Raw genomic sequence first — 12226 nt, 5'->3', positions numbered from 1 at the left:
AATTGTGGAACTCCCTTCCAGATCACATCAGATCAGAAACTAATCTTGAATGATTCAAACCCCTATTGAAATCATTTTTATTCCCAGATGCCTTTTTTTAAAAGCTCTCAACTAATCAGCACTATGTCATCTTAGACAGAACGCCGTGGTTTTCGCTAAGGAATCAGAAGCACAAAAATTACTCTTTTAATTAAAATACAATTTAAATTCATTTTTAGATTATATTTTAATCCTCTTCTCTCGTCTTTCTTTTAATTGTGTATGATGTAATTTCATTTCTCATGCTGTTTAATTTTTGTAATTTTTTTTATTGTAAACTGCATAGATGCATTTGCCATTGTGGTATATCAAATACATTATATTATATAACATTTCTAGACTGCAAAACTTCTCGGATCAATGCGGTTTACAGAAAAAATAAGAAACTGGATGGCCCCAGCGACCTACAAAGTGAGCATACACCCTTTTTTAATTCTCTAAAAATCTTACAAATAGGGTGGATTTTAATAACTTTCTGAAATGTATGTATGAGCCAGACCTTGTAAATAGAGTACGTAACTCCCTGTCCCAACTAGCTGCCTGATAAGCGAGTAAACGCTGATAGAACTTCTTATGAGTGCAACCTTGAACAGGCAAAATAAACTTGGAAACTTAAAGACCTGTATACGTTTACTTTGGAAAAGAGGGCAGATAGGGATCCTTGACAATCTAGCAAGTAGTTTGGGCAAAAAAGGATTTCCATTCGCTCCTGCCCATACTGGCACTGGATTCAAAATGGCTGCTGCAATCTCTAGTGGTAGTACTGGAATAATACCTAGTACCACTAGACTGTCTCTTGAGGTTGCAGCAGGAATTGGCATGGGCAGCAGTGAGTGGGATAAGTTCCTCTTGAACTAACTGTTAGACCACCAAGGGCCCCTTAGATAACAGCATCCGGGAAACCTGGACATGTCCTCTTTTTAAATGACTGTCTGGGGTCCTGGATGGACGGACTTTCCAAAACCTGGATGAGCTCCGGCCACATCTGGAGGGCATCTGAGCATGTGTGGATGATTTCACACACATCCGTGCATGCTCCAGGTTCTCCAGACATGGCCGGAGATTGTCGGGGAAGAAGAGAGAAGGTTTGAGGGGTGAGGAGCTGGGACAGAATTGGGCAGAGCTGAAGGCGGAGCTGGGGTGGAACAGGGCAGGCCTGGAGGCAGAACAGGGTGAGGCCATGTCTCTGGATTTTTGTGGCCCAAAAAATGGTAATCTTAGTTGTAGGTGCTTGAGCAAATACCACTACTCTGATCAGGAAGCATTCATTTGTATTGAGCTAGGCATTCCCAAGCATTTTGGAAAGTTGTCTCTTATGAAGGACCCTACAGTAGGTCTTGAGGACCTAAAGAGAATGAAGAAGGTCTGGGGTGGAGGCTTCTTGTTGAGGAGGTTCAGAAACAAGAGTATTATCATTTCAGAGGGAATTCATTCAGGAGGGGGGTAATGCTCTGGATGGGACTGGGAGTAGGGCTGGAAGAAGCTAGCCTGATATTCAACCCACAAATTTGATTAGGGTGGCAGACTGAATATCACATCTGACTGGATGTATTCCAGGTGTGGCCAGACTCCCACTCAGGGCCTGGATATTTAGTGCTGGTCCCCACATAGGTGCCAGCTCAGTGGGATTATTTTTTATTCAAATATCTCAAAAGTACACATAATATATGAGAAGCAAACATATTTGAGTGGAGAGTAAGTTCTAGAAGAACAGGTAATGATATGAGACTCAAAGGAAACGGCCTAAGGAATAGTGTTCAGAAATGTTTCTTCACAAGAAAGGATAAAGGAGACATGGAACCACAACAGTTCTTCATATACTTGCTCATTTTTGCCTAATTTGCTGCTATTTGGCCTCCCACATAGCATCTGCTCTAGCACAGAATAATGATTACTTTTGTTTCCAGGCCTGCCGAAGCAGCTATTCACTTTAGCCTTTTTTTTTCTGACTTCAAATTGGGTGAATCACCTTCTGAAAACTTAAAGTCAAATGAAATACCAACCCATTTGCATTTTGATCCACAGCAGATCTGTCTCATAGGTGGGGGGGGGGGGGGAAACCTTTTCCAAGATTTACATAGACAAAAATAAATGCTATATATAAGAAATTGTTTCTTTATCTAAATGTCTTTGTATAAGATCACTCTTTTTCTTCCCTTTCTCTTCTTGCAGGACATAGATATCTAGTAATGTGGGAAGGAACAAATCTATTTGAAATGCATGTAGAGGACAGTGGCTGGATGGTTCCCTTGAAACTGGTGTTGTTTTTGGGTACTTCAGTGAATCAAGAGTCTATGGGGCTCATTTAAAAAAAATAAAAAAAGGTCCAAAATTGGCAGATGGATGTTTGCAGATGAACAGCATAGATATCGGTCTATAAAAAGGGTTTCAAAATAGTTATTTGGACTGTTTGCCAAGATAGTGTGTCTAAATTTCAAGGGGGCATATTGGAGGTGTGGTTTTGGCAGGATTTAGGGCGGGCCTATGATTTGGATGTTTTTCCTGCAGTAATGGAACATTGTAGAAAACATCCAGGGCACAAATTGGACGTTTGAGGCTAGACCTGTTTCGATAATCAATAAATGTCAAAAAAGGTGCCCGAACTGACCAGATGACCGCTGAAGGAATGAAGGCATGACCCCCAACACTCCCCCAGTACTAACTAATCCTCTACTGCCCTCTGGATGGTATACATCCCAGAGTGCTGATAAGATTGAAAAATGAACTTGCAGAGTTATTAGTAATTTTTCTTTAAAATCCACCATAGTACAGGTAGACGGTAGACAATATGATGCTGATTTTTAAAAAGGGTTCCAGAGGTGATCTGGGAAATTATAGACTGGTGAGTTTGATGTCGGTGCCGGACAAAACAGTAGAGACTATTACAAAGAACAAAATGACAGAACATATATGTAAGCATGGATTAATGTGAGAAAGCCAACATGGATTTAGTCAAGGGAAATCTTGCCTCACCAATCTACTGCATTTTTATGAAGGGGTGAATGAACATTTGGATAAAGTTGAGCTGGCTGATATTGTGTACTTGGATTTTCAAAATGCATTTGACAGAGTACCTCATGAAAGACTTCTGAGGAAATTAGAAAGTCATGGGATCGGAAATAATGTCCTATTATGGTTTAAGAACTGGTTGAAAGATAGAAAACAGAAAGTAAGTTTAAATATTCAATATTCTCAATGGAGAAGGGTAAATAGTGGGGGTCCCCAGGGGTCTGTGCTGCGACCGCTGCTTTTTAACATATTTATCAATGATCTAGAGAAGGGAATAACTAGTGAGATAATTAAATTTGCTGATGACACAAAGTTGGTTAAAGTTGTTGAATCGCAAGAAGACTGTGAAAAATTGCAAGAGGACCTTGGGAGACTGGGCATCAAAATGACAGATGACGTTTAATGTGAACAAGTGTAAAGTGATGAAAAAGAGGAACCCAATCTGTAGTTATGTGATGCTGGGTTCTATGTTAGGAGCCACTGTCCTAGAAAAGGATCTAGGTGTCATTGTTGAGGATATGTTGAAACCCTCAGCTCAATGTGCGGTGGCAGCTAAGAATGCAAATAGAATGTTAGGAATTTCAGGAAAGGAATGGAAAACAAAGATGAAAATGTTATAATGCTGCACCTAGAATACTGTGTATAATATTGGTCACCGCATTTCCAAAAAGATATAGCAGAATTAGAAAAGGTAGAGAGAAGGGTGACGAAAATAATAAAAGGAATGGGACAACGTCCCTATGAGGAAAGGCTAAAGCAGCTAGGGATCTTCAGCTTGAAGAAGAGACAACTCAGGACTAAGAGAAAGATTCTCTAATATTGGTGGTAAAATCTGACAGGCTGCTTATGCAGCCATAAATGTACTGATTTAAAAAAGACGAGTCTTTCTAGAAAAACCACGCATGCAAATGAAATTCGCAGAGGGTTGCCAAATTTGCATGAGATGAGTTGGCACATGCAAGTCCGGTCCTCGAGATCTACTGGCAGGCCAGGTTTTCAGGATATCCACAATGAACATGCATGAGAGAGATTTGCCTGCACTGCCTTCTTGGTATGTAAATCTCTCTCATGCATGTTCATTGTGGATATCCAGAAAACATGGCCTGCCAGTAGATCTCGAGGACTGGACTTGGGAAGCCCTGGAATAGACCATAGTAAGAGGCGTACATGTGCCGGGAAAAGCTATGCCATAGGCACATATATCATATGCGTACCTTATTGGAACATAATATATGCAAATATCATAGGCGCTACAATAATGCATTATTGTAGCATTTGCTACAATAAGGTACCAAATGCTACATTATTGTGTCAATCATAAGTATGCCAGTGCTACTGGATGAAGGGGAAGGGAGGGAAGGTGCATAAGACATGCCTTTAATACAAGCATTCGAGAACGTGCTTTTTTCCCCCTAAAACTACTATAATTTCTGTAAATGGTGTATTTTTAAAAAAATTTAATGATGAGCCACAGCCAGAAACACATGGCTGAGACACGCTTTGCACAGGACTGGCATCCTCAGACCAGCCGGTAACATTTAGTCATCAAAAGGCAGTTCCGCGCTTGGGGAATCACCCGGTGATGATAGAGAATAACCCCGAGTGCTCCTTTAAATATTAATGAGCCCATTTTACTAACGCTTTAATATTTATGACCTCATTGTAATACATATGCATGGCAAAGTCGGAGTCTGCCAGGAAGCTCGGAAAAGACCACAGTGAGATGTTCTGATAATTGGATGGTAAAATACTGCCACGCTAAATCGGCCGGAGCCAGTTTAGTGACCATAAGTAAAGGCATGGTAAGTTTTGAGAATTCTCCCCTATGTGTATAGCTTTAACAGAGACGACCCCAGATTTATTGGTTGGGAAGAGAACTTTTCAGTAGCCCCTTATACGGGACCCAAAAGTTGTTAAGGGGACACATATGTACACACAGTAACCTCATCAGTCGTCTTTTCCATAGGAAAGGAAGTACATTTAAAAAAAGAAGGAAGTTCAATAGGAAATGTAATTTTCTAAAGAGGACATATTCAGAAGTCACTTGTCTGCTCTTCAGTGCTCATTGTCAGAACAGGAGCATGCTGAGAACCACTGAAGAATTGCATGCTTCCATTTCTAGACCGAACAACAAGCATTCAGAGTTTGTAATCGTCTCCTGCAAAAGTAAAACTGTCATTCAACAAACTTCAGACTGAGGCTTTTGATAATGAAGAAGGCGACTTCCCTGCTCTCATCTTTTCTATGGATTTGAAAGAAATTCAGAAGAAAGTGACTAAAATGGCTATAATCTTGCAGTACCAGAGAGTGGCATTCAAATGAAATGCAAATAGTGTCTACCTACTGGACCCTGGGGCTTGATAGTCATGGAGACAATAGGAGGGAGATGCCACAATTACAAGTACTCTGTCGATGGGCACATTCAGTAGTCTGTGGAGTGCGTGATTGCACAACTGATGAACCGAGCCATCTGTTCTCTGGAAAAAAAAATGACAATAGATGACTTTGAATACTATCAAGCAATTGGGCAGAAGCTTTACCTCTATCAAATGTAATTATTTTTTTTTGGGGGGTAGGGGTAGGGACATTTCTTTAAATCTAGAAAGGCATGGACAAAAACTGTGACCCTCGCCCAGTTGATAATCTCTTGTAGCAGTACGAGGGGAGAGTGTGGCGCGGTGGTTAAAGCTACAGCCTCGACACCCTGGCCAAGTCACTTAATCCCCCCATTGCCTCAGGTACATTAAACAGATTGTGAGCCCACTGGGACAGACAGGGAAAAATGTTAGAGTCCCTGAATAAATTCATGTAAACCGTTCTGAGTTCCCTTGGGAGAATGGTATAGACAAATAGATTGCTGTGCGTTTCCTCATTGCTGCAAGATTCTCTATATATTGGTGTCCATCTTAGCAGTTGCCATGTAAACAGTGCTTTCCCCACATCCAGTCATACAGTACGCACACTACTTTCAAAAAAGGCATTAAACAGGGGTTTTGTTCCACTGATTTATACAATGTATTGTACAGTTTCATGATGAAGCTGGTAAAGTTATGCAGCTACAAGGAATTCTGTGTTTTCAATCAGAGGCCCGTTCCGCAACAGTTTATCTAACTGGTTGGGGGATATTACAAAGCTGTCTGGGTTTAACAAATAGTTGAAAGGGTATTTCTTTAATCAAGCATATTTGGCCTGAAAGGGCTTGCGCTGAACTATGAACACGAGTATGCATTTGAGTTGGTAGTGTCAGACGATTGCAGTTTTTACATATATTTTATTGTAACCCCTCTAGGAATAGGCAGCTAGAAATGTTTTAAAATAAATACATAAATGAATGAAAGAGCAATTACAGAAATATTCTATTGAAAATGTGTGGTGGCCGTAATATACGTAGAATTAAAACAAAAACATAAAGGAAAAAAATATAATACAGTGGTACCTTGGAATCCGAACTTAATCCGTTCGAGTTCTAAAATGTTCGAGTTCCAAGACAATTTTTTCCATTGAAAATAATAGAAACTGGATTAATTCGTTCCTTGGTCCCACAAACTCAGCAAGATCGGGCCCCCCTGGCAGAGACAGCAAGATTAGGCCCCCGCCGGCATAGACAGTAAAATTGGGCCCCCGCCGGCATAGGCAGCAAGATTGGCAATGGCAACTGCAAGCGGTGCTCAGCCCAAAGATTCCCTCCCAGGCGGAAACAGGAAGCTGCGTCAGAGGGGAAGCTTTGGGCTGCAGTTCTCGTATGTTTGGATTCCAAAGCATAATTTAATTAAAAAAAAAAGTTTGGATTCCAAGCTGTTCGAGTTCTGGGGCATTCGGATTCTGAGGAACCACTGTACTTATTTTTATTGGACTACATTAAGTTAGTCCAATAAAAAAGGTATTATATTTTTTTTCCTTTATGTTTTAGAAATATCCTAAAAAGCAAATAAGAATAAGGAACCAAGGGCTTCTTTTACAAACGTCATGCAGTAGTTCCAGCATGGCAAATGCAAGGAAGCCCATAGGAACTGAACGAGCTAGGAATTGAACAGGCTTCCTTGCGTTTGCCGCACCAGAATTGCTTGAGTGGCTTTGTAAAAGGAGCCCCAAAAGTCTTGATTCTAAGTCATAACAACCCCTTCTCTCAGTACTTAGTGGGAGCCCTGTTTGCAGCAATAACATCCATGAATTGTAAGAGCATAAGAATTGCCATACTGGGACAGACCGAAAGTCCATCAAGCCAGTATCCTATTTTCAACAGTAGCTAACCCAGGTCCAAAGTACTTAGCAAGATCCCAAGTAGAGAATGACACGGTGACAAAATTCATCACCGTCATTCGTTAAGGAGAGAGGAAAGAATCAGAGTATAATTGGGCATAACCACTGACCCGCAAGCTTTGCTTTGAAGAATGCTGGTGTAGAAGGACCGAGGTTGAAATAGACACTAGAAAATGACATTGGATTATTTCCCGCGGTTATCCGCGGGGACGGGGACGGTGATGAATTTTGTCACCGTGTCATTCTCTAATCCAGTGGTCTCAAACTCAAACTCTTTGCGGGGCCACATTTTGGATTTGTAGGTACTTGGAGGGCTGCAGAAAAAATAATTAATGCCTTATTAAAGAAATGACAATTTTGCTTGAGGTAAAACTCTTTATAATTTATAAAACTTTCCTTTAACAGTTAAAAGGAAAGATATATAAATTATAAAGAGTTTTACATCATGCAAAATTGTCATTTCTTTAATAAGACATTAACTATTTTTTCTGCGGCCCTCCAAGTACTCTATTTTTTTCTGCAGCACTCACATTTAAAGTTCAATATCTTTTCTTTCTCAAAACTGGCACATTTCAATCACTAAATTGAAAATGAAATCATTTTCCTACCTTTGTTTGGTAATTTCATCAGTCTCTGGTTGCACTTTATTCTTCTGACTGTGCATCCAATACTTCTTCCCTTCTTTCAGCCTCCTGTATGCTTCCTCTCCTCCAGACCTCATTCCCTCCCCCAACTTTTTCTTTCTTTCTCTGTCTGTCTTTCTCTGATTCCGTGCCCCATTTTTTGCTTTGTTTCTGGCTCCCTATCCCCACCCCACCTTCTTTCTTTCTTTCTTTCTTCCTTCCTTCCTGCCCTCCCCCATGCCACCGCCGCCGCGGAATAGGCTGCTGCTGCTGCCGCTATCGGGAACAGGCCATCTCCCTGCTTCTCTTCTGCACGGGGCCGACCAACTCTCGCTGCCCGATGTCAATTCTAACGTCGGAAAGGACATTCCGGGCAGCCAGGCAGTGATTGGCTAGCCAGAACGTCCTCTCGACATCAGAATTGATGTCGGGCCGCCAGAGTTGGTCGGCCCTGCAGGGAAGAGAATAGTGGACCGCCCCCCCCCTTGGTACGCCACTGGAGCAGCAGCGTGTCTGGCCGGCTCGTTCGGTCAAAGCCGCGGGTGGCGGCTCCTTGCGAGATCCGCGCCTGCGTCTGAAGCCTCTCTGATGTTGTGACATCAGAGAGGCTTCCGATGCAGGAGTGGATAGCGCAAGGAGCCGCCAACCCGTGGCTTTGAGCGAACGAGCCGGCTGCTGCTCCAAAAAGGAAGAGAATGATGGCCTCCAGCCCGCGGGCCGCAAATAAAACCTGGAGAGCCACATGCGGCCCGTGGGCCGCGTGTTTGAGACCGCTGCTCTAATCCCAAGTAGTAGGATGGTTCAGTTTTGATTGACTTTCCTTAGTAGAAAAGCTCAAGCTCTTTCAAGCTGGCTGGAAGAGAATATTAATTCAAACCTTTTGCCCAGGATATATAAGAAAATTCAGCTTTACTTTCAGTTATGCCATACCTGCTAATTGACTAAGCCTGTTGGAGGTCTGACCTGCCCTTTTCTAATACTGATGTTTATTGTGGAAAAACCATTCATGAGGGTTGTCATGGATTTGGTAGGACCTTTGGAGTAGACTGATTGAGGCAACCCAAGATATATTCTTGGTATCATTGATTTCACCACCCAATATTCAGAAACTGTACTTCTGAATAATATGAAGAATACAACATTGGTAACCTTGATAGAGATCTTCTTATCAGCTGGTTTGCTTAAGGAAGATTTAAATGGATCCCATTTGTTTCTCAGGTAGTGCAGTAGATTTATATGTTGTCGAAGGTGAAGATCCTTTGTACCTCAGTGTATCACACACAGACAGATGGCTTTATTGAATGCTTCATGAACACCCATAAGCAGGTGTTCAGGAATTCTGTTGCAGAGGATGACAAAAACTGTCATTCCTTGCTGCCATATCTGCTGCTTGACATTCATGAGCTTGATGGGTTTCTCTTTGCATTGCTTTTTTATGAGCAGACCCTGGGGAATTTTGCTTGTAAGCTGGGAGACTTGGAAAGAGGAACAAATCATGGTGGTCTAAGTCATTCAAATAGAAGAGCAGCTGAGGAAAGTTGGAGAAGCCACTGTGTCTGGAAAAAGCTCAAATTACATAAGCACAGGAATAGAATTGCTTGATAGTCCTGCAGGTCTTCCAATATAGGAGATCAAGTTCTCTTATTGCTAGTGTCTTCTACAGCAAGCTACTATGGAGGTAGCAAAGCCCTTCCAAGGTCATGGAGAAGGTAGAGCCTATAAATTACAATGTGGCCCAATTGGACATATGAGGAATAGGGAAAGCTCTTAGGTCTGACAAAATCTATTTCTGAAAGGGTATCAACATCATTGCAAAGAAAATATTTTTTTCTAGATAATAACTATTCACTTTAATTTGACAGCATGTTCTTTTTTTTTTGGAAATGAATAATACAATTCTGAACTAATTAGCACTTTAAATATCCTTTGCTTTTGAACAATTTTCTCTCTTTTAGCAGGAAAAGCCTCTATTTGGTATGTATACTAGCTATCATCTAAGACAGTGGTTCTTAAACTTGTCCTGGGGGACTCCCCCAGTTAGTGGGTTTTCAAGATATCCCTAATGAATATGCATCTTAACTCTACAGGAAGCTATTATACTCAAGACTAACAGTTTAACATTCAAATATTATATTAAACTATTGGTTTGCCACCTTATTACAGAAAATACTTACACAATCATTATAAAATTACTTAAATAACCATATACACAAAATTACACAAGGAAGACTAAACATTCACACACTAAACACCATTCATTACATCCTCAAACCTGCAGTTGCCCTTATTCATCATATATCATTAGTTCATTTTTCCAAAACTGCTAGATATATTAATGTGTTCATTAACTCCAGATCCCACGTTGATCCTTAAACGATCCCATATTGAACTCATTTGTGCCCAGGTTCACATGATATGTGCATAGGGAGAGTAACAAGGAAGTTTAAGCTTATGTTTATTAAAAGAACTTGATATACCGCCATACTTTGCCAAAACTAGGCAATTTACAATCATAAAATAAGATAAAAAAATGGAAAGGAACTCTATAGTTTAACAGAAAAGACCTATCCATTCAATCAAGATAAGAACATTCACTGATAAACTATCACCCCATATGTTTCCAAGAGAGCGCAAACCCTGCTAAACACCAATTCTGTGCAGATGATGTCATCAAGAACGTTTTGGCTTCCTGGACCATGGGATGCTTTTCCAAGGCTTGCTGAGCAGAGATGGTGTCCATCTATCAAAGAAGAGAACAGTGGCGTAGTAATGGGGGGGGGGGGGGAGGGCAGGGTGGAGATCCGCCCTTGGCGCCATGTTGGTGGGGGCGCTGGTACCCATCCTCCTCTCTGCCCCTGCCTCTTCCCATTCCTCCTCTCACCTGTTTGAAGAAATGGCTTTTTAACAAAAGTTTGATTTTTTTATAATTCATTTCACTTTGGATCTCTCGTGGTTTTGTATTCCAGAGAGCCGATGATAACCAAACATATGCTATTTCCTTTGTTGTACTCCAGTGGGCCATTAAGAGATGAGAAGATGACATAAGAACATAAGCATCGACTCTGCCGAGTCAGACCATAGGTCCATCGTGCCTAGCAGTCTGCTCCCGCGGTGGCCCCCCAGGTCAATGACCTGTAAGTGATCTTTTACTTAAAACATTTTGTCCTGTATAGTATCCCTCTAGTTAAACCCTTCAATCCCCTTTGCCTTCAGGAACTCGTCCAATCCCATTTTGAAACCCAAAATCGTACTCTGCTCTACCATCTCATCTGGAAGCACATTCCAGGTGTCCACCACCCTCTGAGTGAAGAAGAACTTCTTAGCATTTGTTCTGAATCTGTCTCCCTTCAATTTTTTTGAGTGCCCTCTTGTTTTTGTTGCCCCCGCCAGTCTGAAGAATCTGTCCCTCTCTACCTTCTCTATACCCTTCATGATCTTGTAAGTTTCTATCATGTCCCCTCTAAGTCTCCGCTTTTCCAGGGAAAAGAGCCCCAGCCTCTCAGCATATAATCCTAGAGAGATCTCAGACATCTTGTGGGAGTGTAAAGAACAGCCCATCTATGATGGTTGATGCTCCCATAGTGCCCTATGTATTATGCATAAAATCTTAAATAATGCACGATATTTTACCAGAAGCCAATGGAACTGTTTTAACGAAAGTGTAACGTGATCATAGAATCTTGCATTACCTAACAGTTACTACAATATACTGTAATGTTTGCAAATGTTTTTGTTGTCGCATAGGTAATCCTACATAAACCAAACTACTATAATCAAGTTTAGATGTAAAGAATGTATAGAGTAATGTTTGAAACACCTTTTGGTCAAAGTATTGACCTTAACTGTTGCAACGTGAAAAAACCTCTGTTAACCAAAGACGCAATTTGTTCATTGAAGTTTAAATGTGAATCACTCAGAACCCCCCATATATCTAAATTTAGGGACCAGAATAAACTGGTAGTATTGCACAGCTAAAGCCATCACTCAGGTACAGGGACTTGTTACTCATGTGTTGTTAAAACTCTACAGAAAGCATATTCCAGATTTCCATAGGGTGCAGAGTGCGGTTGCAATTTGACAAGATGTCTCAGTACAGTTTGCCTACTCCACATAGTCCATGTAAAAGCTGACCATTGAATTCCTGTTACTCCAGGATTCACTATAACCCCTGATAACCTATATTGGCAGTGTACATGAATCAGGTCCTCTACTAACCACCACCACATAAATCTTCCTCTCCCCAACCATCCAGACCTATGGACACAATGGATACACTACTGTTACCAAAAGTCATA

The 12226-nt window shown here is 41.2% G+C and overlaps 1 long non-coding RNA gene across 1 annotated transcript in view; it reads left to right on the top strand.

Moving 5' to 3' along the window:
* Positions 1-381: 381 nt before the first annotated feature.
* LOC117355879 overlaps positions 382-12226 on the top strand; it is a 35212-nt gene continuing 23367 nt past the window's right edge. The window contains exon 1 of the long non-coding RNA XR_004538467.1: positions 382-450. This is a non-coding gene — a long non-coding RNA (uncharacterized LOC117355879). The remainder of the gene's footprint in view (positions 451-12226) is intronic.

The sequence above is a fragment of the Geotrypetes seraphini genome, chromosome 2, assembly GCF_902459505.1.
Source record: "Geotrypetes seraphini chromosome 2, aGeoSer1.1, whole genome shotgun sequence".
Classification (NCBI taxonomy): domain Eukaryota; kingdom Metazoa; phylum Chordata; class Amphibia; order Gymnophiona; family Dermophiidae; genus Geotrypetes; species Geotrypetes seraphini.
Note: the sequence above shows the minus strand (reverse complement) of the source record. Positions and strands in the feature narration are given on the sequence as shown.